The sequence below is a fragment of the Giraffa tippelskirchi genome, chromosome 7, assembly GCF_054371585.1.
Source record: "Giraffa tippelskirchi isolate mGirTip1 chromosome 7, T2T-mGirTip1v1.2.pri, whole genome shotgun sequence".
Lineage (NCBI taxonomy): Eukaryota > Metazoa > Chordata > Mammalia > Artiodactyla > Giraffidae > Giraffa > Giraffa tippelskirchi.
Window position 1 is genome coordinate 42,848,387 of NC_137281.1, and position 26,096 is coordinate 42,874,482.

A 26,096-nucleotide genomic window follows, 5' to 3' on the forward strand; every position below is an offset into this window, starting at 1 on the left:
TAGCAGGGGCGTGTCAGCTGTGAGCACAGCCCTCTGCCTCTCTCCCCACTCAGAGTGGCGCTCAGACCTTGCTCAGTGCCAGGGAGCAGTTGTGATGGCCCTGTTCAGCCTTTGGCTGATGTTTCCCTTCTCCCTCCCATTACCGGGTCAAGGTTGAGGAAACACCTTTTGGAGGCTCTGTTCCTCACTCTGCTGTTTTTCCTTGAGACCAGCTCTGAAAGTTTTATCATCAGCACATCTCTCCTTGTTTCACAGCCGGCAGCTTGTGTTAAGCTGTGAGCTGAAAGCTGACACTTGTCAGTCAGCTCCGAGTTTAGCTTCCACTACTATCAGGGTGACTTCCTCCAGTAATCTCGTTGGGCTTGACAATGACTCCATTTTCAGAATGGCAGCTTAGTCACGAGTGAGTGTCTGTAGCAAGACACCTTGCCCAGCTCGCAGGAGGCTTCATTTATTTACAGATCCCTTAGTGTACACTCCCGTGGTCCCTTCTCCTTCCAGAGAGAGGCCCAATGGTCTACTCTGGGGAGTGGAAGGAGGCGGGACAGGCTGCATTTGGTTTTGGAAGGGCAAGCTGGAGTTCTTTGTTAGAAAACAATGTCTGGGAGGGCCTCCCTGTTCCGAAGAAGCCATGAAAGGGTCAGAGCTGGAAGCTTCCGAACCACCTGACCATTTGACTCATCAGGAAGCTGAGGCTTAGAGAGGGGCAGACACTGGCCCAAAGTCACACCGATGGCCAGAAACTGGAGTGACCGCAAACCAGGCCTGTGTATGACCGAGGGCCGTCTCTCCTCTCATCTGTTAAGTACTCACTAAGTCTAACTCCACACACATTGCCCCAACTCATTCGTTCAACAGGTGGAGCCCCTAAACTGGCCTCTTGAGTAAGAATTTCCAGGGGAGGGCCCTGGCAGCCTGCATAGTTGACAAGCACCCCCAACCTTATCCCTCAGATTTGTATCATGAGAAGTTTGGGAAATTCTGCTCTACACCATGCCTGCTGGTGGTGGGTTCAATCTGATGGGAATTCTGGAACTGGGACTCTGGGGGACTGTGGCTTGTGCCTGGAAACAGAACTGTGTCTGGAACCATCCAGACTCTTGGCCAGGTGAGAGAGGAGTGGGCTGTTGTGGGCACTGGGGCCCAGGGATCAAGCCAGGCAGCACCCAAGGTAAAAGTAATAATTTGGGGGAGAAATTAATAATGCCTTATTCCCTAGGAATCTGGGAAACTGGGGGTTAGTAGCAGTTTTGCTCAAAACTGCTTTGCTCAAACCAGTTAGTGCAGTGGTGCAGTGGTCCTGGGGCTTTCCTGGTGGCTCAGACAGTGAAGAATCCACCTGCAATGCAGGGGACCCATGTTCGATCCCTGGGTCAGGGAGGTCCCCTAGAGAAGGGAACGGCTAGCCACTGCAGTATTCTTGCCTGGAGAATCCCAAGGATAGAGGAGTCTGGTGGGCTACAGTCCACGGGGTCAGAAAGAGTCAGACACAACTGAGTGCCTAACACTTTCACTTTCCTGGGCACCCAGAGATGGGGTGGATACACAAGCCTTCTTGGTGCTGTGATCAGATTTAGGGAAAGAGCTGCTTGTTGTTCTATGGCTTGAGGATGGGAAAATAATCTCAAATTGCAGGACCAGGAGGCTGCTGACCATGATCAAAGGAACTGAGTGCTCCAGTATGCCTTAATGTGGATGCAGAAACGGAGTGAGACTTAGGAACCCTCTGAGGTGATGCAGGTATTTAGTGTTGATGGAAGGTAGAAATGAGGCCACTAGATGACTGGGTGTCAGATTGCAATCTGAGCAGCCCCGGCTTTCCATGCAGGTCCTGGGTGGGAGAGGCTAGAGGGTGGGACATGGCGGTTGAGAGCTCTGTTCCTCTGTGTAAGTTGATGTTTCATGTAAGATTTCACTGGGAAAGTCAGAGGCTCTATCCCGGGTCACTGTGTGTCCTCAGACCTCGCACCAGGACTGGAATTAGGAGAGCTGTATGTCAGGTCTGGCCTGGTGGGTGATTCTGGGTGGTTCTGCAGACCTCTGTGAACCTCAGGCTCGTTTTCTAGATGGGGTGGATGCTCTCTCCAGGTTGTCGGCAGATCTGATGTCAGTGGCAATTGATGTTTCAAGTCTGGGTTGAGGGTCAGCAGTGGGGGACCTGGGTGCCCAGTCAGTGGGTTGCCGAAGTGGCCCCGATTCCTGCCTTCACTCTCTGACTTGCTTTTTGTCACTTACCCTCTGCCGAAAACCAGATTTTCTTGCAGCTCAGACATCAGTATAATATGAAAAAACCCAAGGGCCTTCAGTCTCGGATGGGTTCCTTGCTATCAAAAGCTTCTTCCTGCATTAGGGCACAAGCCTTTAAGGCTTTCAGCACCCGTGTGCCCTTGCCCATCGCCAGGGCACCTCTGGCCCTGGCCTTCCTCGTGGCAGGCCTCAGAGGCAGGGCCCACATTTGGGCGACTTGCAGGATGAGGAAGCATGGATGCTGGTTATTTCCTTACTTTTTTGTATCAGTTACTCAGGAATGAATCCGCTGGATAACTGCTTGTCTTTTCTCTCTATGTCCACACTGTTGGTGTGGCCCTGGTGCTCTCCAACGTGAAGGGAGGACCAGCTCTGTAACTTGTGCAAAATGAAAATCCAGAGCCCCGAATTTTCTAAAAAATTTTTAAAATTCATTTTCTAAAAATGAAGAATCAATCTCAAGATGACAGCTGCGGGATATCAAACCTCCACGACTGTACTAGTCATGTGCCCACAAAACCAGCACTATATAGGAGCAAGATGCTTTGAATGGCGGGAACCCCACAGGACTCAGGCTGGAAGGGTATGGTTGTGCAGGTTGTATACTGCACAACTCTGGGGAATACCATTCACACTGTGGGCCACATGGCAGCCTTGCCAGAGGTCATCCCAACCAGCCCTTGACAGTGGCCGTGACCCACAGCTCTGGGACAGAGAGGCCACCTGAAGGTGGGCTGGTGTCCTCACGCCCAGATTCTCCCCTCCAGCCAGGGTTCTGGAAGCTCCTTCTTCGCTCCTCCCATTCTCCTTGGCATTTCAGAGACACGTTTCTCCGCGAAGCTGAGGTGCCCGGGCTCCACGCGGGCGCTGCTGGGGAAGCTTCCGCTCCTCCGTGCGGATCGCCCGCCGGCGGCTCTGCTGTTAACCTTTGGGGTTTGCTCATAAAATAGAAACTCTCTTTGTAGGTCAGTTTGTCAGTAATTTTGGCAGCCGCGGGGCCACCGAGGGAATGAGGCTTGGTTCCCACTTGTCTCTCGTGCTCGGTTTGGAGACTTTTGCGGAGCCCTTCCCCGGGAGGAACGCTCACCCCTGCCGGAAACGAGAGACGGTTTTCTCTGACCTGGTTTTGAATCGGCAGGAACGATTCCTGTATGCTGGAAATGTACCGCCGCTGAGAAAGAATTTGGTCCAACCCCAGCCTGCAGAGCCTTCTCCTTGGGGCCCTGTCTTCCTGGGCAGGGGGCACTTGGGTGGGGCTTCTGGGTTCTGCTTCTGCCCCCATGTTAGATGAAGTGGAAGGGTCTGCTGAGACTGGCACCCACCCGAGCCTCACTGCGCTCACCGTGGTCTGCAGGATGGCATGGTGGCCTGCCAGCTGGCCCACCTGGTTCTGCACAACCGCTCTGACACCCCCGCCCCCAACCTCAGCCTGGGTTGCTGAGGCTCTTCTGGGCATCTTCCACTGTGATAACTTCCCAGTGCCCAGCTCAGTACTCCCTGATGGAGGGGAGGGAAAAGATGAACAAGTCTTCATCAGACCCTGCCTTCAAGGGCCCAGTGGTGGGGCAGGGATGAGGGTGGTTAGGTAATGTGCAGGCTGGCAGGACTGGTTGTCAGAGAGAATGGTGTTCAAGGTAAACTGAAACAGGCAGCCAGAAGAAGTTAGGGAGGGCTTCCTGGGAGAGGTAGTGATGAACTGGACTATGACCTCTCTCTCTATTACTTGAGGCCTCTAGGGAGTAAGATTAAGCATTTCTAGTCCAGTACAGGAAGCCTGGAGTGCCTAGGTTAGGAGAGTTTTATGGCCTGGAAATTCAGAGCCACTCAAATAATAAATAACTGAGCATTGGCAGAATCAGATTTGATTGAGAGGTAGAACAGGACTCGATGACCAAAGCTAAGGTTTGCAGATGAGATCTTCAGATCAACCAGAGAAATGGGTTGAATGCCAGGGGAGGCGATGTGGAGGAAGGAGAAAGAGGGCAGCTTGGGTTTGGAGAAAAGGGCAGCTTGGGGTCTAGGAAGAGCCCCAGGAGTCTCAAGGAAAGAGACCCTGGCTCTGACTGCTCCAAGAAGGCAGGCAGGCTGAAAGGATGCTTTCCAGTCCCTTGTGTGTTCCTGCGTGTCACCTTTAGATCCTAAGGTCTGGGCATGGACTCATGGGGGCAGCAAGGCCCAGAAAGAAGCCTGGAGCTCTCCCCGGGACTCGGGTCTGCTCATAGCTCCCTGGACAGAGAGCCCTGTTTTACTGATGTTTGTAGAGTGCTGCCTTTGGAGGCTGTGGGGTCAGAGCCTCCATGGGGATGAGCGGCAGCTGGGGAGATAGAAGACCTAGATACCAGTCAGTGCTCCCCTCATGAGCTTTGTGACCTTGAGCAAGTGATGTCCCCTTCCAGGACATTGCATGGCCATTGCATGACTGAAGCAAGCATGGAGTAAATGAGCATGCCATGCCATTAACCAGACTTCCTTCCTGTTAAAACTTTCAGAGTTTTAACATGATGATGGTTACAGTGATGATAGTGATCACAAACAATTCTATAGCTCTTATTTCAGTGCCAGGTCCTGCTTTAAGCACTTTATATCAACTGTTTCACTTAATTCTCACATCAGCCCCCAGAAGGATTCATTGAGTGCAGGAACCCCTTAGCACTCAGGTCTGCAGGGCGTGGTTGGGCAGGTTGTACACTGCACAAAGTTTTAACAGGAGTACCATCCACATGTCTGCCAGTCCCTGTCAGTGACAGGGATCCAGAACTTTGGGGCAGAGAGGCCCCCCTATTCTCTCATTTTATAGATGGGGAAATCAAGAGGCGAGGTAGCCAGCCTAGGGCTACTCTGACTCAACCAGCAAGAGTCAGAGCCAGGTTAGGACCCAAGTGATCTGGCTACAGGCTCCATGTGCTCAAGCGCCATGCCAAATTGCACCCGTGTGGTCATAGAGTCCCCTTTTTAATGGAGCATCTGTCTACAGGGAGCAGTGTTCCCTGGAACACACTTTCCAGATGCATTCCATGGGCACTTCCTGCTGCCAGCTCTGGACTGTCAAACTCCTGGGGGAATCTCCAATGGAGATTTTGCTCCAGTCTCCGAATCTCCACCAGTGTGGACTCCTGCAGCGTTGAGTAGATTAATAGTCATCCGTTCTTCTTTCCATCCTTCCTTTATAAAAACACTGTATCAGAGAAATTTGCCGATGGTGTGTCCACGCAAGGACCTCCTCACCAAGGCAGCTGCACTTTAAGGGGAAATCCGTAAAATGAAGTTTGGAAGCCGCCGGCCTGGCCGGAGCCCCTTCTGAGCGATGATGATTTATTTTGGCAATGTGGTAGCCATTAGTGTCTTTGGTGTTGGAGCCCACGAGCTCGGGCCTGGGTCTGTGGCGGAGGGAGCCTTCGGGGCCATTATGCGCTAATGGCTCAATGTGGGCAAAGGAGGCCTGCCGTCAATCTTGCTGCCGGCGGGTAATAAACGTCGGCCGGCTGCCTTCCTGCTCCCGGAGAGAGGGTGGCGGGGGCCTCGGCGCGCGGCGGCCCGCTGGGCCTCCGAGACGCCTGGCCTCGTCTCCATGGCGGTGGAGCAATCACATCTCTTCTTGGCTCAGAGACTGGAGATGAGAATTTGCCCAGAATTTTGTCTGACTCATCCAGATTTTAGAAGCCTGAGGTTGGTTTGGGGGCTCTTGGTTCTGCTGGTTTGGTTTCGGGTGGCTGTCTTCCTGCAGGGTGTCCTCGTTCTCGTGGAGAGGGTGTAGGTGACGTTGGGCCGGTGCAGGAATCGCCCCAAGGGAAGGTGCTTTGCTGTCTCTGCCCTTTGGGAAGATCTCTCCGTGTTGCCCCCCTTAGAATGGAGGCCTCACTTATACACAGTCAAGGGTGCGAACACACTGAGTGTCGCTTGATGCCCTTTACGTGTGTCCGCCCAGCCTGCACCCACATCAGCAAGTAGCCCCCTTCCTTGCCCCCAGCAGTTCCGCAGGGCAGTCGCTTCTCTGACCTCTACCACCTGAGGGTGGTTGGAGCTGCCTCAACGGAACCCCCCAGTGTGTGGTTTTGGGGTCTGGCTTCTGTTAACAATACATTTGTGAGGTTCATCTTGTTTGTGTATCAGGGGTGTGCGCCTTTTTATTGCCGTGTTTGAGCCCCTGTACGAACACATTCCAGGTGGCTGTGCACTGGGGTGTTGGGTTGTTCCTGGATGGGGGGCTGCTATGAATAAGCGCTGTTGAGGCCATCTGCAGAGGGTCTTGTCTGCAGAGGGGTTCTCTGTGGTCATATGCATGCGTGTCTTTGCTTTCATAGCTGGCAGGTTCCTGAACAGCTGGCTTGTGGGCGAGGAAATGTTCAGTTGGAGTTGGCACAGCCAGTTTTCCAGGGGGCTTGTGCAGGTCTACCTGCCGACCCTCTCTGCCTGCAAGGTCCTGTCCACCCCATGACCTCTGCCCCCACACCCTCTGCTCCCACCTCCCGCTACCCCATTCTCGCTGCACCTGACTTTGTCCTGTTCTCGGACAGCCTGTGCCCTCTGTGTGGAATGTCCCTCTCCAGCCCCCTACACCACTGCCGCATTCACATCCAGGCGTCACCTCTCGGGGCTGAGCCTCACTTCGACCCTGTCCCTCTAATCCACTCTCTGTCTTATTTCCTTCATAGTGCTTCTCTTAATCTGCAGTCGTCTCACTTATTCATGTGTTTGTCTGTGTGGTATTTGTCTTTCCAGGTGGACCAGGGGCCTTGTCTGTGTCATTTTTGCCTGTATGTTCAGTGCCTGGGCCAGAGTCCAGCACTTAGTAGGTATGGGTAATGAGAAGAAGAAGAATGAATGGACTTGAACTTTTCAAACCCAGATGTCACGTGTATCTTGTCTTGCCAGTGTATCTTGTCTTGCCATCGTAGTCACCTTCCTGTGAGGAGGATGAGGTCAGGTCATGGTCTCCATCTGACAGTGGAGGCAGTGAGGTATGAAGAGTGATTGATGAGCCCAGACGGGGACCCCAGTTTCAGGCTTGAGCCTGGCGTGTTGTTTGTGGCCTGTGGCTCTGAGGTCTTGGGATCCGGCCCTGCCACCCATTTGTTGTGTGATCTTGTGCGGGTTCCTTAACCTTTCTGGGTCTCGGTTTACACATCTGTGAAATGAGAGGATTGACATATCCAACATCAAGTGCTTGGCCCATCAAGGGAGCCTCTTCTTTTATCAGTTGGTTTTACCTGGACATGCACTTCTGTCCACTGATTGCCATGGGGAATAGTGTATGGAGAAAGGGCTTCTTTGCTTTTTAAAGACTGCCTGGTGAGCCCCAGCCTTTTTCTTTGTACAATGAAAGTATGCCATTGCATGGGCTTGATGAGTTGGCCTCCTCCCTCCTTTCTTCCCTCCTTTTCTTGGTTTGTTTATTCATAATCTGTAAGTGAGTTCAGAGGCAAGTAAACTAACGTGTGTGCATGTCTGTGTGTCTATGTGTGTGCACGTGAGGGGTTTCTTTTCAGCCTGAGGTGTCCAGGGTAGAGTTCAGAAACGGGCTTCCTTAAAACAATGCAACCTTGTGTTCCCTGCAGGGGGACACCTGGCTCTAAGGTCTTAAAGCTATTAGATTGAACATCCAATTTTTGACCTACAGAAAATGGAAGTTTCACATGGTCCCCCTAATATCTGAAGGCCCTCTGTAAGTGACCATTTACAGCAAAAAGTTGCCACACTGATTTTAAACAATTTCCATCAGAGTCCTACTATTGCTGTCCCTCACCCTGGTTATTTCCCTGGTGATACATGACCAAAAATGCTTGGAAGTAAATCAGTGGGTTTCTTCAGCAAGCAGCTCTCCCTTTGAACTTTCTGAGTGTCTCTGCACACCCAGGAGGGTGGGCCCTGAGGCTCTGGAGGACTGGACACCCCTCCCTGAGTTTTTCGTGCAGTGGAACCTCTGCCCAGGGGTGCAATCTGGCCACACTGAGGTCAGGTCCTCCTGGCGCCCCCCACTTTCCCCTCTGCATAGTCCTCACTCTGCCTTTGCAACCAGTTCCCCACCCCTGCTTCTGCCCCAGGAATGTTGGTTCAAGTACCTGAGGACTTTGAGTCATGGAACAGCTCTGGAATGAAAAAAATGATAATAATAGGAAAAATAGTAAGAGCTACTATTTGTGGAGTGTATCCTATATCCAAGCACCTTACCTGCATTATTTCAACTCCCTCCCACCCCCAATTTTATAAACTGGTGTATTGTTCCTATTTGACAGGTTAGGAAACTGAGGCAAGGAGAGATTCAGTAATGTGTCAAAGCTTTCCGTCCCAGCTGAGGAGGGCACAGACTGGAGTTCTGCCCAGGCGGTGCTCTGGCATGCTTTGTCACTTCAGTCGTGTCCGACTCTTTGAGACCCAGCCCGCCAGGCTCCTCCGTCTGTGGGATTCTCCAGGCAAGAATACTGGAGTGGGTTGCCATGCCCTCCTCCAGGGGATCTTTCCTGACCCAGGAATCGAACCAGTGTCTCCTGCATTGCAGGTAGATTCTTTACCCACTGAGCCACCTGCCTCCCCTCTACCTAGGTCGCTTAGCTCCAAGTGTGCCCTTCTTAGCACCCTCTCTGCTTCCTGGCTGTTTTCTTCAAATGCACACGTTTGAAGAGAAGTTGAGGAACGGTTTCCAGGAGGCAGATAACACACGGGGTGAGAGCTGTGTGTGATTGACAAGCTCTCCCAACAGGACCTGTTCTGCATTCTGGGCAGAGAGAGCAGGGAAGGCCGGAGTTGCAGGGGGAGGCTCCTGGGGGTGTGGAGCAGGGAGGGGGAGCTATGTTTGGGTTCCCGAGAGGGTGGGGGAAGGGGGCTGTGATTGCCAAATACTTGAGCTCTCTTTGATCGAGGACTGGGCAAGACCCTGGCCAGAGGATTGGTGTCGTAAAGCCTTTGTTAAATGCTGGGGAGCAGTAGTAATAGAATCTCTTAGCATCGCAGTGCTTTTTTAGAACTATAGACATATGGATTTATGGAATCCTAGCATCCCAGACTCTGAGGACTGTAGAGCTCTCGGATTGTAAAGCTGGGGACATCTTACTTACGCAGTATGGAAGAGAGCCGCTCACACGCGTGAACGCAACACGGGCTGCTGGCTGTCCAAGGGAAACAAGACGCAAGCCATGTGTGTAATTTTAAATGTTTACAAGCTGCGTTGAAAAGAGCTAAACGGAAACAGATGGAATAAAATACTTTTATTTAACCCAATATATCCAAAATATAATGATTGTACCGTAAAATCAACTTCAAAAGTTGTTAATGAGAGTTTTTTACATTCGCTTTTTCCAGCTAAGCTTTCAAAGTCAGGTGTACATTCTGTGCTGGGAATGAGCCGCATTCCAAGTGCTCCAGCAGGCACATGTGGCCAGTGCAGGTCTAGGTGTATTCCTGATGGGATGGGCATGTGAGGTGTAGGCTGTGGGCCTGTGAGGGAGCAGCGGTCCGCTTGCTGGGAGGGGCTGGCTCTTGGGGACTTGCTGGCAAAGACCTTCATCTCTCTTTGGAGTTTGCAGACCTGCATTTGCCACCCCGGCCATCTCGCCAGCCGCTCCTGTTCATCACGGCAGCTCCCGGGGCAGCCCTCACAGAGGCCTCTCCCAGCCCAGAAGGAGCTAGGAGATGGTCAGAGGGAGCGTGAGGCCCAAGCAGGGCCACCAGGGGAGAGAGGAACCACGTGGCCAAGGCTCCTGCCTTCACTCAGCCTCAGGGAACAGAAAGCCAGGCAGTGCCTCCTGGCACAGGGCCCCTCTCTGCCCCTTTCCGGGGGTGCAGATAGTGGGAGCAGGGGCACATAGCTAGGTGCCCGACGTCCCCCCTGCCATCATCCGAGGCCGTCTTCCCGGGCTGATGCTGTGAAAGTGTCTGCATCTCTCCTCCTGCAGCCACGGGGAGATAAAAGCCAGGGCTGTGGGGATGGTAAAGAGGGAGCCAAATTATATTTATAATATTAAAGTGAGTGCATTTGTGCTTGCTGTTCTCCAGGGTTTTTCATAAGTAGAAAAACACAAATTAGCATTTTCCATTTCCATATATTGACTAGAAAAATCACCCGCTCTCAATTAAGACCTATAGCTTTTGGGATGTATGCAACAATTTTATAAAATATTTACAGCAAGATTTGCATTTTACATGGTGTTACAGTTTTTCTTGTGTTTAGGAGAAAGAGCTGAGGCCTGCGAGAGGAAATACATTCTCTGGAATCGAGGGGAAAGAAACCTGCAGGCTGTTTTTCTTGCCTTCGCTGTGTTTCTGATGTTGTCTCTGGTAATTACCTAAGGCTGATCCACCCATGAGCTATTTGTTAGTCTGTTCTCAAAGCCCTCACTCCTTTGACAAATCTATTACTTTTCCTTTAAAACTTGCCGGAATGGAGCTGTTTGTGGCTTTGCACGAGAAGACGAAGAAGGAGAACATTTTTTTCCTCCGAATGTAAAAGCATGCTGTAAAGAACATAGCTATTTCCTGGATAATTTGCAGTTGTATATTTTATGTTAATTTCACCGAAAATACTGCACCCCTGCCAGGTTTAGTAGCGGCTCACTGTGATATGAATAATTTCTAGTGAATCATTTTTTTTTCTTCATTTAAGATTTGGCACCTTTTTAAGATTTTAATAATAGCAACAAGGAGGAAGATTTAGAACAAGTGAAACATTAGTGCCAAAGAAATTCACGTTGAGCGCTAATGTAAAATAGCAAGAATAATTACATGGAAAGCAGTTTCCACAGATGTTTTTCCTTGTAATGTAATAACTATTTACTAAACTGTTTATTTTAGGCCTTTGGTTTATAATAAAATATTTATACATTCTCTGCTGTAATAAAAAAAATATTGACAAAATACTATAGAGGTTTAAAAAGACAATTGATGTGTTTATTTTCCAGGAAGCGAGTGGGGTATAAAAGTTTGGTGCTATTTTCCGTGGATGGTTCAAGATTAGTGAAACTGAGTTCAGAGTTGGAGTTCCTTCCCTCATTTATTTGTTGAGAACTAAGTGCAAAAATTAAAATATTGTCAGCCTATTGTTGGGTAGGGATGTTGATAGATATTGTGTTTTTAAAATAGAATTCTTCGCTGTGAATCCTACCAGTAGCGTGCTGAGTATCAGAGTTGCTACTCTCCCATCAGATAGGCTAAAGGGGTCTGAGGGCAGGGACGGTGTGAAGACACTCTGGAGTGCTTTAGCAGAATTCAGATGCAGGTGGGATTCAAGGCTACTGGGAGGTCAGGTTAGTCTTGTGGTTTATGAAGATTTGACCTTGATTCTCACATTCTGTCTATAGTCAGTGAGGTGTGGGTTTGCCCCATGGGAACCTCCATCTGGAGCCTGGGTGGCAGGGAGCCCTCCTTTTGTACAGTCCTTGTTTGGGAGAAAAACGAACAAGAGATGCAAGAGAAAGTCTCCACACACCCGCTCAACCGTCGCCCCCCAACCTCACCCCTGCATTGCTCCCTGCCCTCCACTGGTCACTGTGATGGGAAGTGTCTCTGAAAATGGTCCGGATTGGGAGGGGGAGTTTAAGGACCTAAACGGGAAAGAGGTCATCAAGGAGTTCTGAAAAAGCCTGTCTGAGCCTTGCCTGCATGCATGGAACAGCTGATCGAGGTCCAGTCTTATAATAACTAGCCTGCTGCCAACCTCCTGGCTCTCCCCGACGTCTGCATTGACTGCCTTATCTGAGGGTGTGTCTCTGAGCCTGGGTGTTGGTTTCTGTATGTCTGTCTTGCTGTTGAAGGTCTGTGTGTAGCTTGTATTTATCTGAGTCTGTACGTTTGCATGCCTGTGGGTTTCCTGCTGCATCTTCAGTTTATGAGTTTTGGTGTCTTAGTGTGTGTGTGGTTTTTGGTCAGTATATTTGCTGTCTGTGGGTTTGTTTCTGTGTTTTGGATTTGGGTATGTTTGTGGCCTTGTGTATTTGTTGATTCTGTGTATTTGCATCTGTGGGATTTTTCTCTGTTTTTGTATGTGTCTCTCTGTGTATATGTTTATATTTCTTTTAGTGTGTGTGTGTGTGTGTGTGTGTATGTGTATACTTCAGTGAGTGACAGACAGTTCCCTCTGTGTACTTGCATGTTTCTGAGTTTGTGACTGTGTGTGTGTGTTTATGTGTGTATGTGAGAGAGATAGAGACAGACAGGCAGACAAGCATCCCTCTGTTGAGGAACCAGCCCTTTCCTTGGGAGAGGCCTGGGGGCTTCCCAGCACTGAGATTTCTGGCTGGACTAGTGCAGGTGTGTGAACATTTCTTTGCATCAAACTTTCTGGTGGAAGGGGAGGAGAGAGGATGCAGGGAAGAGGTTCCAAAGGGAAGGGAAGTGTGGAATTTTTAATAAAGAGAGAGACAACTGGACCCTGGTCTCAGAACACCCAGAGCAATCTGCCAGAGGAAGTCTGGTGCTTTTGGTTCTTAATCCAGAAAATATCTCTTTTTCATGCTGGGGGAGGCCAGTACCAGGGCCTCTGCCTGGAGGCCCCTGCCCCTCCGCTAAGGGCAGACAGCTGGGAGAGGGGCTTCTTCAAGGGCTTACCTTGTGCTGCTAGTGACTTTGGTTGGGGGGTGGGGGTGGAGTGGGTTCCTCTTCTCCCAGCTTGGCCTATCCCCAGTAATCTAGGACAACAGTTCATACTGATGTCCTGCAGGGTAGGGGGGAGCTGCCTCTGGGGGCCCCTCGGGTGCTGTGGGCCCTCCTCGGCTGGGTCCGGTGATGAGATCACCACCATTCCACCAGGGACGCTGGAGGGCATCGCAGATAGAAATTGCTACCTTCTGAGCCACTGGCAGAGTTCTTGGTCGCCCCTCTTCTTGTGCTTTGCTAAATAATCTCCACCCCTTTTCCGAAGGAAGTGGCCTAGGTGGCATGCTGGCATGGCATGCTGGCAGGGGCTCCTTGGAGATCCAAGGCCCCCTTTTGACCCAGGAATGTGAGCTAGGGCTCCGACTGGGCTTTTCCACTTGCCACAGGGAGAAACCAGCACAGAGGCAGGGCAGAGTCTGGAAGCCCACCTGCAGGAGGTGCTGCAAACCAACCAGAAGTCTCTCCAGATGGGCCTTCTTGGAGGAAGGTGCCCGCGGAGGTCCCAGCAGACTTAAGGGACCAGCTTCCCTAACAACTTCCCAGGGGTGGGGGCTGCTCCTGCCAGAGCTTTTGTTCTGCTGTGTGCAGATGAGTCTGGGGTCAGAAGTGGATTGCTGGGGACAGTATCGGAGAGCCTGCAGCCGCCACCAGGGGTCCCCGCCTTCTTCCCACTCTCCAACTGCAACCTTCCTCTTGCTCCTCGATAAATCTTGATTAGGTATTTAAGGGATACTGGCTTGGGTTGGGGGGTGCAAATGATTAGTCGGCCTGGATGACCAACTTCTTCCCCTACAAACTGTGTCTAGTTTAAAACCTGGCTAACCTATGTCTTCTCACCTGGTTTTTGAACATCAGTGGGAAATTGGGCTTATGAACTGGGTAACAGAGGAGTTGAGATGAGTCTCTTAGATAGTGATCTGAAATCAGCAAGGAGGGGAGGGGATAACCCCGTGATGGGTGAGCCCTGGTTGAGGAGAGGCGTCTGTGTGACCTTTGCCGAGTGGGTCTGAACTTCTCGCCTGCTTTGCCTTTTGTCTAACTACGTTCTGGTCACACGTGGCGGCTCCTGCAGCGTGGGTGACCATGAGAAGCTTTGCAGTGAGGAACTGGCACATAGGGCTGTTTATTTACCTTTTGGTTCACAAGGCTCCCGGGCCAGGCCAGGGAAAAACAGTTTACTCCACAAGTGACTTCTGCAGAAGAATTCTGTCTCTGTATTTCTAGGGGCGCCTCTATCCAGAAGGCTCTGGGAAAACAGGCCCCAAACTGCTTTTGAGTCTTTTCTTTGTTAAGCAAACAAGGATGTGTGGTGGTTGTTATTATTTATTTTGCTAATTGGTGATGTTCCTTATTATTTTGGGCAAGTCATACCTCTCTTTTTTAAGTTGTTTTCTTTTTTTTTTTCCACTTTTTTTCCTTACCAAAAAAAAATGCTGATAAATAGAGAGAGATAGCGATCACCCTTATCCTCACCTCCTGAGGGAAAACTGCTATTAACAATGTGGTGTTTACCGTTCCTGACTCTGTGTTCATACACGTGTAAACACTGTTTTAAAAAACCTATTGAAGTTTGATATTTATACAGAGAAGTACACATAGCAATAAATATGTAATGACTTGTTACTGATGCATCACTTGAGCACAGGAAAGCTTGCATGACATAAGCGTATAGCTCGCTGCATTCTCCCAGACAGAATCCATCAGCACGGACTGTGCTGGCTCCGTGACCCAGCGTCAGTTACACCCCACAAGACCACCTCCTGGCCCCTGTAGTCCCACTCTCCAGAATAACCATGATCCTGACTTCAGACAGCCAAGACTGTGGTGCCTGTTTTTGATCCATTATACGAATGGAATCACCACGTATTTTTTTGTACACGTGTTTAGTTTTAAATGGATTTATAATGTCCATACTATTTTGTAACTGTTTCCTCCAATGAGATATGGTGATAACACCCCATGTCAGCACACATATACCTCTACACCATCATTTTTGGTGGCCACTTGATGTTCCCTTCTCAGAAGTGCCACAGTTTAAATTCCCCTTTGGAACTTTACCTTTTCACTATTATAAACAACTTCCTACGAACATCCATGCTGGATGGGCGACTTTCACCTTCTCCGGGAACAGGGTGGCCAGAACAGCCGTGGAGGGAGGGGCCCTTGCTGGGGCCCGCCTGGAGGAGCCCGGGTTGTTGAGTGGAGGATGCTGGCATCGCTTCAGTTTGCCAGCTGGACCTCATCAAGTGCGGGTGTTAATTACTGGGAGGCCCCTGGTTCTGTGAGCAGGCGGGGGACGCTGGGGCTAACTCGCGAAACAGGGTCACCTTGAAACAGACGCTTCCAGGGGAAGCGCAACCAAGGAGAAGACCATGGGGAAGCGCAGGACCAGGCCCCGGCTTCCCAGCAGTCTCCTCTAAGTCACCCCCGTGCCCGAGGGCCTCTGTGTGGGACGTGCATAGGGTCCCTCTGGTGCTGAGTAACAGCATGTGCGTCTTTGTCCCCGACTTCAATGGGGGTGTGATCGGGGAGCAAGAATACCCATGTCTGTGGCTTACCCCCTTCCTTCAGACCCTTGGACTCTGAGGCAGCGGCTCACCCTTCGTGTTCTGAGAATGTGGCCTGAGAGAGCACGGTGGCCTGGGGGTGGAGCTGGGGTTGAGGAGGGGGTACTGCCCAGCAGTACTGCCAGTCGGAAGTCCAGCTGTGCAGTGTGCCCAGGCCAGGGGGCACCGGCCTGGGGCCCTGGCCAGGTGAACTCAGGGCTGCGGGCGCGGCTCAGCCAGGTTGGAGCAGAATTAGGTTATTGTGTTTCCTCTGTAATTCTTCATCAGGGCTGCTGCCCGGATCTGTTGCAGGAAAATCAATGTGTTCTGACTCCATAATTTCCCAGGTTGCCTTATTCCAAGTACATTGTGCAAGGAAAGGTGACATCTCTGGTCACGTCTGTGTGGACCAAATAGGGATGTGTGTGTGTACATATACATGTGTACACACACACACACTTCCTCTCCTCCCTTCCCCTCATCCCTGCCCCATCTCTACCTCCCAGCACAGGATTCACTGGAATTTCACAACCTTTGCAAGCTTTTGTGAAAACACTCATTTGTGTTTGCGCCAGGCCGCTAATGGCGGACGCCAAGGTCTGCGGAGCTTACCTCTGTTCAGCTCTCGTTATGGCGAGGAATGTGCCGTTAATAATGCATCTATGGAACTCAGCTGTGTGGGAGCCAAGTAATTATCCCACTGTAGCGTTCCCGGCTTCAGTGTCATCACAACTGGGGCTTCATTAAAAGTCCTACCAGAGACGGTGTTGTGTGCTGCAGCCTGTATATATATTTTTTCATTTAAATTATCAGCCTTGCTATGGCTCAGAGGTAATTTGACTTTTTGAAACCGCTGAGCCCCTGTGAATTCCCCTCCCCTTCTCCCTCTCGCTGCTCTACCAGCTGATCAGCCCCAGAAGAACAAAAGGTTTATCTGAAGCTATGAAGCATATATTCACCAGCTTCTGGCGTCTAGATAAAAAAAAAAATCAAAGTACTCCATTGAACATGTTAATACGGAGCAAAATGCACACAGCTAGACACTAAACCTTTGCAGGGATTTGGGCATTTGAAAAGTGATACCCAGATCAGGTCTTGAGCTGCGTTTCCTAGCCCAGAGAAGAGCAAGTAGCAAAGGAGGAAGAAAGAATGTTTATAAATGAATATTAGAGACAGCCAATGAACTGCGTCATAGTTTCCCCACCTTTCGTTTTATCTCTTTGTCTGATTTTGGTTGTGTGGGCAGCCAGAAGCCTGGATAAGGGCACATCCCAGGGAGATGGGGTCCTCTCTCCCCTGGTGCTCTGGACTTTGAGCTGCTGAAAACTAGAATGTCGAGCTGGAGGAGGTCCTGCAGTGACTCTGGGTAGAAATGCTGAGAATTAGGATGGTGGTCCTCTTTGTTTCTCCTGATTCTCTGTGACCTCATCAGCTTTCAACAGGGGAGGGCTGGGGAGAGCCACAGAAAGCGACACCTTCTGTGCACATTGCACTCTGGGCAGTTCCTCCTTGGGGCCACCCGGAAGTCTGCATTTCCACTCGCTCCTTCTGTTTTGCACGGAGAGCAGTCACCAGGTAAGATTGGCAGGAGCTATCAAGTTCCCTGAGTGAATCATTCATCACAGAGAGCAGATAGGTGCTTGATCGGCAATGTCTGCCATGGGTAGTGAGGTGGCATTTGCCCTGTTTGTCGGCCCTTCTTATCCATGGTTTCCACATCCACAGATTCAACCAACTGTGAATCAAAAATATTTGGAAATACAAATTCCAGAAAGTTTCAAAAAGCCAAACTTGAATTTGCCATCCACTGTTACCTATTCACTTAGTATTTACAACTATTTATATAGCATCTGGGCTTCCCTCGTAGCTCAGATGGTGAAGAATCCGCCTGCAATGCTAGAGACCCAGGTTTGATCCCTAGGTTGGGAAGATCCCCTGGAGAAGAGAATGGCAACCCACTCCAGTATTCTGGCCTGGGAAATCCCATAGACAGAGGAGCATGGCAGGCTACAGACTATGAGGTTGCAAAGAGTCAGACACGACTGAGTGACTAACACATACACATACACATATAGCATTTACATGGTATTAGGTATTTTACATAATCTAAAGATGATTTAAAGTAAAAGGGAGGATGTATATAGGTTGTATGCAAACACTGTGCCATATCTTATAAGGGGCTTGAGCATCCTCTGATTTTGGTGTCTGCAGGGGTTCTGGGACAATTCCTTGGTGAATACTGAGGGATGGCTGTCTATCTGATACTTGTCTATCAACTATATTTAGTGAACGCCTGTATTCCTGGAGATCAAGGAAGATATTGGAAAGGTGTAGGAAGTTTCTGACATCCTTGGGAGGCAGGCAGAGCTACAGAAAACATTTCATGTTATAAACAATTTATGATTAAATGCTAGAGTATGGAAAGAGGATACGGAGAATGGAATGATCTGAAAAGTCAATGAGAAGGATGGAGCATATTTGGACTGATGAGACCAGCTTGGGTGGAGTTGAGCATACCTATGAAACCATGGGAAAGGCGTAGCCCAGTGTGCACAGATATAGGAAAAGGGAGAAGAATCCTATTTTTACTTTGCATGGCCCTATGGGACCCTAAGGGATTTCTGTCCTTTGGTGGTTAGGCTTAGCTCCCATGTGGGCAAGGTTGGAACTGGTTACCATCCATTTGGGTAGAGGCCAGGTGTGCTCAGGGTAGGAAGGTGTTCATTATGCAGGAGTCCCGTGGCCTTCTGGTAACTGACCTCTTTTGTTTGGAGAATCAACACCAGACACAACCTCTTCAGGTAGCACCCCTGCCATAGGGAAGATCTATGGGATCTCAGACTCTGATCTAGGCTTGGAATCTATTCTTCTCTAGTCTTTACCTGCCAGTTCTGTGCCAGGCTTTGCACTGAGTGCTAGAGACCCTGATCCAAGGCAATCAGAACTGCCCCCTCCCCTGCTCTGCCGCACTTAAGGGAATTTCCAATCCAGTCGGAGAAGTAGATGTGGAAAGTCCTAAGTAGTATGAGTGGGTTGGGAAATTATGTGTGAGTAGAGTAGATATGTGGGGATAGGGAGTGGTCAGTGGAGGTTTGAAATGGAGGGGCATTTGAGCTGGACCTCTGAAGGATGAGTAGGAGTTTGCTAGAGGGAATAGAGAAAAATAATTCTAGGTGGTGGCTGCAAACAAAGCTTGGAGGCATTAAAGAAAGCATGATGCTCCTTGAAACTCTTTTTCCAGGGTAACCAGTGACTCCTGACTGTGGAAGCTGATGACTTTTGTAGTCCTACCAGGCCACTGGACCCTGTTGACTACTCCTTGAGCTTTGTCCTCATGCATATCTGACCCTCAAATCTATGGTCTCCAGCCCTAGCTTCCTTCTCTTTTGTGTTCCATGCTGACAGCTGGCTGCTTGCTGACCATCCAGCTCAACATGCTTGAGAGTGTCCTTACCCTCTCCCGCACCCTAGAGTCAGTGTCTCATCTCAGTCCTCGGCCTCAGCAGCAGCTCCTTCTGCTCATCCCTTCGACCCCTACCCACTCAGTTGTTGGACCCCCATTGCTTGTAAGCTGGCCAGCCGAGCTCCAGCTCTGGTCCAGCCCTGCATCTCTGTTTGCCAAGGAGGCTGCACCCTGGATGCCTTGCACATTTGCCAGACCTGAGGCCAGTGGCGCTCCATTCTTTGCTTTTGTTTGTCTAAAGCCAGGGGCCATTTCTGGGGCCTGTCTGTCATGATTAGGGTCTGGGGAGCCCTGTGGAGAGGGGGTTTCAAACTTAAAGGAACACTGTGGAGGCTGAAGGTGGTCTCTTGAGTTGTACACACACTTGAACTTAGCAGCTCAGGTCAGAAGCCTCTATCCATTTCTGGGAAACTGGGTCTTTGCCTTCTTTGGGGACAGTGAGTTTGTGCTTGTGTGAACCATCTTGAAATCATGTTGGTGTTTAAGCCTCTACAAGGGCCGTCTGTCCCCATCAAAGCCAAAGACGCTGTGCCCGGTGATGCTACACCCACCAGGAACGAGGTCACCCCTCCTCCTGGGCAGCTGGGGCTGGGGTTTCAGAAGACAAAGTGCCTCGCTGCTGTTCTCTCCAGCAAGGGCTCAGGGCGAGCAGGAAAAAAAATCAGCCATGCACATTTCAGCATCCGGGGACCAGCTTGGAGGCCCTGGGTCCTGATTCTCCCTGGTCTGGAGCTGGAAAGAAAGAGGCAGAAGAAGTGTTTGAATACTGTGCTGTGAAGGGAACAGTCCTGCAGCGAGGCAGTTGTGATATTAGAGCAGGCGTCCTAAGAGATCCCCTGGCTCTGAGCTGTGATCCACACACCACATTCGCAGACAGCTGGTCGCCCAGCGTGGGCTGCGCCTGCCGCTCTGAGCTGGCACACTGGCGGGGACCAGGTAATGCTCTAATTTCCCTCGTGCAGATGCGGCCAGGAATATCTTAATTTATTGGTGTGCTGGCATGCAAGAGGGAATGCTGCTGGTGCAGCCTTGCATAACTATTAGCAAAAAATGGAGCTGAATAGGGGCTTGACTTTTCCTAAAGTGGGTTTGAAATAATCATCGCCTTTTGTTGTGTTTGGAAGGGCTTGAACAATTCTTAATTATTTAATTATAGATATGCAAGTAATACACTGGGAATGGCCCTGCCATTCCAGGGATACTGAGCAGAGGAAAATGTTTAGTTACCGGAGGGGGAAAAAAAAAAGGTGGTAATTAAATGGAAGTGTGGTTTGTATCATGCCACGCTACTCCGTCGGTGACGTGGGCCTCACCATGGAAATTCTGACGTAATAACTGTGACAGAGACAGCAATCGCCACCTTCCTCCGGGCGAGGCCTGCAGAGTCAGCAAAGCTCTTTCTTCTCGATTTGCTTGTGTTGTGCCAGATTAGGGTTCTGAGTGGCGGGTGCTCTTCTTCCCATTTTACAGATGAGGAAATGGAGTCTCAGGGGTTTGCCCAAAGTCTTCCTTCATTCCGTGTTTGAAACCGCGGCTTATGTGGCAGCCGGCCTTCCTGCCCTGTCACAGGCTAAGCCTGGGGGTTCACAGTGGCCCCCCGATGACTTTTCTCTGAGTGACCTAGACCAGCCTTGACAACTTGGGTGATTGTTTGCCTGAATTGTTCGTCTGACTCTACAGCAGCTTCTCTTGATGGACACCTTGTAATTATCCCATATAAGCACTCATTGTATTCATATCATTAATTTTGTTTGGGCTATTACATTTGATAGATACATTAAGCATTATATAGTTCTCTTTATACATGAAATTGAACTGCCTTTGAACAGTCAGCCAGCTAATTGCCGGTAATTTGTGTTGCTAACGAGAGGCAGAATAGTGGTATAACATTAGACTCAACAGTCACTTAACAAATTTGCCGATTCAGATTGCGAAGCATGCCCTCCGTGGCAGAGGAAGGCTGCATCTCACACATGAATAGACTTTTAAAAATGCCTACGACTAAAAACCAACCACGTCGAAGTCTCCCCCCCTCACCCCCGACTGTGCAACACTGCCTGGCTGCTCAAGAGCGATGAGGTGACTGTGGGTACCTTGGTCTGAGGGATGCGGGATTTCAGGGGAACCTGGGTGGGGATGGGAGGGGCAGTTTTGACTGCTCCTTCAGGGGGCTTCCCAGGTGGCTCAGTGGTAAAGAATCCATCTGCCAATGCAGGAGATGCAGGTTCAATCCTGAGTTGGGAAGATCCCCTGGAGAAGGGAATGGCAACCCACTCCAGTATTATTGCCTCCAGTATTACTGAAACCCCATGGACAGAGGAGTCTAGTGGGCATAGTCCATAGGGTCACAAAAAGTCGACCATGACTGAGCGACTAAACAATGAAGGCTCAGAAGCTGAGTTCTTACCTCTATCTTGAGTGACCTCCCATCCTACTGATGTCTGTTATCTGGGGGCACCCATGACTCTGTCCTTTTGACCTTGATTAGATTATTTCTAGTTGCACTGGGTCCTCCACGTGGGCGGGCTTTGTTCGTCCTGTGGGGCTCCTCTTTTGTTTTTTAATTATATTTATTTATTAGGCTGTGTTGGGTCTTTGTTGTGACATGCAGGACCTTTTGTTGTGGCGTACGGACTCCCTAGTTGTGGCACACGGGCTTAGTTGCTCTGCGGCATGTGGGATCCTAGTCTCCCAACCGGGAATCGAACCCCGGTTCCCTGCATTGCAAGGCGGATTCTTATCCATTGGACCACCAAGGAAGTCCCCTGAAGGGCTCTTGGTAGGGTGCTGGGTGAGGTTATTCTCAAGTAGCTTCAGCCACAGTCAAAAGGTTATTTGGACAAGAGGGTAGCAAGCATGTCATCCTTCCCTGGAAATCCACCACTGTTTCTGAGGCCCACCCACAGAAGCCTGGGGAAGGTGCATCTCATGGATGCAGTGGTGGGGTTGGGGCTGACATGGATGAGAGAGGTGAGCTCCTTCCTTCTGGAATAACAGAGACCTGACTGTGTGTATTAGTTGCTCAATCACGTCTGACTCTGTGCAACCCCCTGGACTGTAGCCCACCAGGTTCCTCTGTCCGTGGGATCCTCCAGGCAAGAATACTGGAGTGGGTTGCCATGCCCTTCTCCAGGGGATCTTCCCGGCCCAGGGATCGAACCCAGGTCTCCCGCTCCACTAAATTTGTATATTGAAGCTCCAACCCCCAGTGCTTCAGACTGTGACTGTATTTGCTGCTAAGTCACTTCAGTCGTGTCCGACTCTGTGTGACCCCATAGACGGCAGCCCACCAGGCTCCGCCGTCCCTGGGATTCTCCAGGCAAGAATACTGGAGTGGGTTGCCATTTCCTTCTCCAATGCATGAAAGGGAAAAGTGAAAGTGAAGTCGCTTAGCCATGTCCGACTCTCAGCGACACCATGGACTGTAGCCTACCAGGCTCCTCCATCCATGGGATTTTCCAGGCAAGAGTACTGGAGTTGGGTGCCATTGCCTTCTCCGTGACTGTATTTAGAGACAGCTTTTTAAGAGGTGAGCAAGTTAAAAGGAGGCTGTTTGGGTGGGCCCTGATTCCAGATGACTGTTGTCTGTATAAGAAGAGGAAATTTGGACACACAGAGGGAAAGCCGCGTGAGGACACAGAAAGATGGGGCCATCAGTAAGCCAAGGAGAGGGGCCTTGGAAGAAACCAACCCTGCTGACACCTCAATCTTGGACATCTAGCTTCCAAACTGTGAGAAAGTACATTTCTGTTGTTTCGGCCACCCAGTCTGCAGTGTTTTGTTACGGCGACCTGAGCTGACTAATACAGATAATCCCAGCAGTTCCATTAGAATGGGTTGGGAAGGGTGTGGTATGGATTTGCTAGAAAAGTCCAAGAAAATCAAAGGTCAAGTTTGGAAAATATAGTTTTAGGACAGAGACAGGGATGCCCCAGGCTTATGCAATAGATAGCACCACTCAGAGTTCATTGCGTGGTAGACACCCGGGTCCTAATATGTCAGATATTAACAGACCTGTGCCATACTACACCCACAGCTAGTAACTAAGGGACTTGGGGGCTGCTGGGGCGGCGTCTTCTTTGTTATTTGAAATAGGCTGCACAGAGGCCTCTTGCCCCCACACTAGCCATCCACAGCCCCATTTCCATGATTTGCATTCCTGTGTCTTACTTTCCTGGGCATGTGGGTGTTGGTGCCTTCAATCCAGTATCTAAGAAAAGGATTGTCTAAGCTTGCAAGCCTATGCACCTGGTCATATGTGGTCATTCCAGCCTCCTTCTAGGCCTTGTCTCTGCTCTGAACAAGCCAGGTCTGGGACGGACTCAGCCCTCAGCATCCCCGAATCTAACTTCCTCCAGCCCATTATTCTAGCCCATAATTTAAAAGAATTTCATTTTCCTTTAACTTACAAAGCAAAGTAGCAGAAATCATTTGAATCCTCAACTCCTGGGCAGATTGTTGCTGTTCCCAGGGTTGCCTTCCTTGGTTACACAGGTTACCTGAACATGATGACTGTATGTTACTGATTGTTCCCCAGTGCTGTGTCACACGATGCTAACCACCTTGGTGTTCCTGGGTGTGGATTTGGTGCAGTCTCCAACCTCAGCTACCTCACCCTCTGGACAGTTGCATTAGAGTTGCATTTGTACATGTGTGTTTGTGTGTGTGTGAAATGCATGTAGAGTGTGTGAGCACTTTTGTTAAGTAATATATTTGTTAAGAGGCTTCCCTGTGGCTCAGACTATAAAGAATCTGCCAGCAATGTGAGAAACCTGGGTTCGATCTCTGGGTTGGGAAGATCCCCTGGAGGAGGGCATGGCAACCTACTCCAGTATTCTTGCCTGGAGAATCCCCATGGACAGAAGAGCCTAGTGGGCTACAGTCCATGGGGTTGCAAAGAGTCGGACACGACTGAGCAACTAAGCACACACACACATATTTGTTAAGACAGTTTGTCATAAGAATAAAATCATTAGGTTTAATGTTTCTGTGCCTAAATGTTTTCAATAATTTTGGTTCACTGACATGCATACAAAACAGAAATGGTGCCACTGTGCCTTTTTTCCCATTTAGGGTATAATTCGCTAATCACAATATATTTTTCTAATATCACATGGCAGCTTTATCTGAAGAACCCAAATGTCTGTGCCCTGACAGTTTCCCTGGCCCTATTGTTCTAGCTAGTCTTTCATCCAAGAGTGGCAATGTACAGGAAATGAGGTGAGTCAAAATGTTCCAAAAACTTGACCGTTTGTGGCCCTCAGGTAAGGCCCTTCACTATTGCCTAAGCTGGTAGTTCAGGGATGGCCTCTGAGGCCACACTGTGGTTCTTCTTGGCTCGTCTTCCCTTCTGTTTCCCAGCCAGCCAGGGGTAGAGAGTGGACGTCAGAGCTTAGGTTTGAGTAGGGCACTAAGAGAATCTTATCTTTAGAGCATTTCCATATATACAGTGAATTAGTGCTTGTAATGTTGGCAAGAGATTTGCATGTAGATATAGACAGCGAGTGTGGTCCATTGCAAAGGTTGTGTGATAAGACTGTTAATTAGTGATGGTGCTTGGTCCAGTGAGTTAAATTTAGAAATTCAAAATGGTTCTACTGAATTCCCTGGCAGTCCAGTGGTTAAGAGTCTGCACTTCTAACGCAGGGGACATGGGTTCAGTCCTTGGTTGGGGAACTAAGATCCCACATACTTACTGTGAAATGCAGCCAAAAAACAAAATAAAATGACACTACTAAGTCTTTTTCATTAACATAGATGGACTTTATTATTATTTGTAATCAGAGAAGCAATCCCTGCTCATGGAAAAAAGACTCAGTGTAAAAGAATATATGTTGTCTCTTCTTTGTGGCTCCTCCCCCAATTTTCACTCCCCAGAAATCACTCCCCCCCACCCTTACTGATTTTTATGTGTTGTCCAGGAGTTTTCTATGTATATGCACATGTCTTATTCAAATAGGATCAATTATAATTGTTATTGTGCATCTTTCCTACATCACATTTAGCATTTTACTCTGGACTCATTTCCATATCAACTCATTTGGTTTCACTCCATAAAAAAGAAAATAAGGAGTATACATAGTGTTTTATCAGATTGCTGCACCATAATTTATTTAATCACATCTTTCTGGATGCAGGCAAAGCCTTGGCAAAGTATAACAGAAGCATGGATGCCTTTGGGTGCTGGGGAGGGCTTCAGGGAGGAGGTGACATTTGATAGCCAGTTTTGAAGACTGTGCTGGAGTTTGTGAGTTGAACTGCCTTTGTTGATGCCAGCAGTGTGGAGGGAGATCACATAGGATGGGAAGAGGAATCAGGGGGACTCAGCAGATTCAGGAAGGAACGAGATGCCCCTTTCTTCCTCGAAGGACTGGCCAAGAGGGGGAGGCCTGCAGTTGGAGACAGGGCCAGAGCCTCCGTGTTTGAAGGCAAGTGTCAGGAAGGCTCAGGAGACGTGAGCATGGTGAGCTGCAGGGGTGCGGGGAGACGAGGATATGCAAGTGACCGAGGAGCCCAGTGTGGCAGCTGAAAAAGAGAGAAAGAAGGAAAAAACCCACTCTGCTTGCTGGGAACCCCAGTTATTGCTCTGGAAATGCAAGGCTCCAACGCCCGGTGACATGTCAACTCCTGAAGGAAACCCGGGTTGGCAGGCCCCATTTTTTAAGCAGAGAGCCTGACTGCCAGATCGCATTTGGATTGAGTGGCTGGCATTCCTCGAGCCTCACTTAATAGGATTGAAAGAAAAGAAATGTTACTTTTCATCATACAAGACAACAAGAGAAACGGGGAAACGAAAATATTATTTCGTTTGAACAAATTACAGGGCGACTCTCTGGGGTGCTTTCAGGGAGTTAGATGAGGAAAAACACTTAAATATCATTCCATCAAACTAAATTTTTAACTACAATTTTTTTACAGATAAAATGTGTTGGGAGGATTCAAAGAAGATTAGAGCTCACCTAAGAAACAGTATTCAAATTTTACCAGCTAATGGAGGCCCGGCAAAAACTGTTAATGCCTATAACTTTCCTCCAAGGGAAGAGATTTCAGTATTCTTATAAAAACACATTGAGCTGATTTCATTTCTGTGTCTCTGCAGACTTCGTTCGTGTAATTTCAGTAAGTGTTATAAATGTTATTTTAAGTATTATAATGATAATCCCTACTGACAATGGGGCTGCACATCTTAGCCTCCATTCCTCAGGTAATGTTTACCTCGGATAGCACATAATTGTTTGCTTTTTTCACAGTAAAGT

The 26,096-nt window shown here is 49.4% G+C and overlaps 1 protein-coding gene and 1 long non-coding RNA gene across 8 annotated transcripts in view; both read left to right on the forward strand.

Moving 5' to 3' along the window:
* ZNF423 (zinc finger protein 423) overlaps positions 1-26,096 on the forward strand; it is a 469,528-nt gene that overhangs the window by 348,527 nt on the left and 94,905 nt on the right. The window lies entirely within an intron of this gene.
* Positions 60-25,915, forward strand: LOC145515844 (uncharacterized). The gene is made up of 4 exons (XR_014061051.1): positions 60-403; positions 954-1,108; positions 1,636-1,731; positions 25,759-25,915. It is a non-coding gene; the product is annotated as an uncharacterized LOC145515844 (long non-coding RNA).